Genomic DNA, 230 nt, shown 5'->3' on the forward strand with positions numbered 1-230 from the left:
TACCTACCACTATTCTAATTATCACACACTTGCCTTACTTATTTGGCCCAAATGGATGTCACAAGTTGTTCAGCAAAAATTACGGAATGAACTCAACCCAATGACGTTGTTACAACGTCAGATTGAGACCATTTGAAGTCGGTATGGAGGGTAACGCGTGCTGACATTGTGCCGACATCTGTTTGACTTTTTCCTTCTACCCAAGGTATTAAAAATATTGCCCAATTTCA

Source organism: Opisthorchis viverrini, assembly GCF_000715545.1.
Source record: "Opisthorchis viverrini unplaced genomic scaffold opera_v5_13, whole genome shotgun sequence".
NCBI classification, from domain to species: Eukaryota; Metazoa; Platyhelminthes; class Trematoda; order Opisthorchiida; family Opisthorchiidae; genus Opisthorchis; species Opisthorchis viverrini.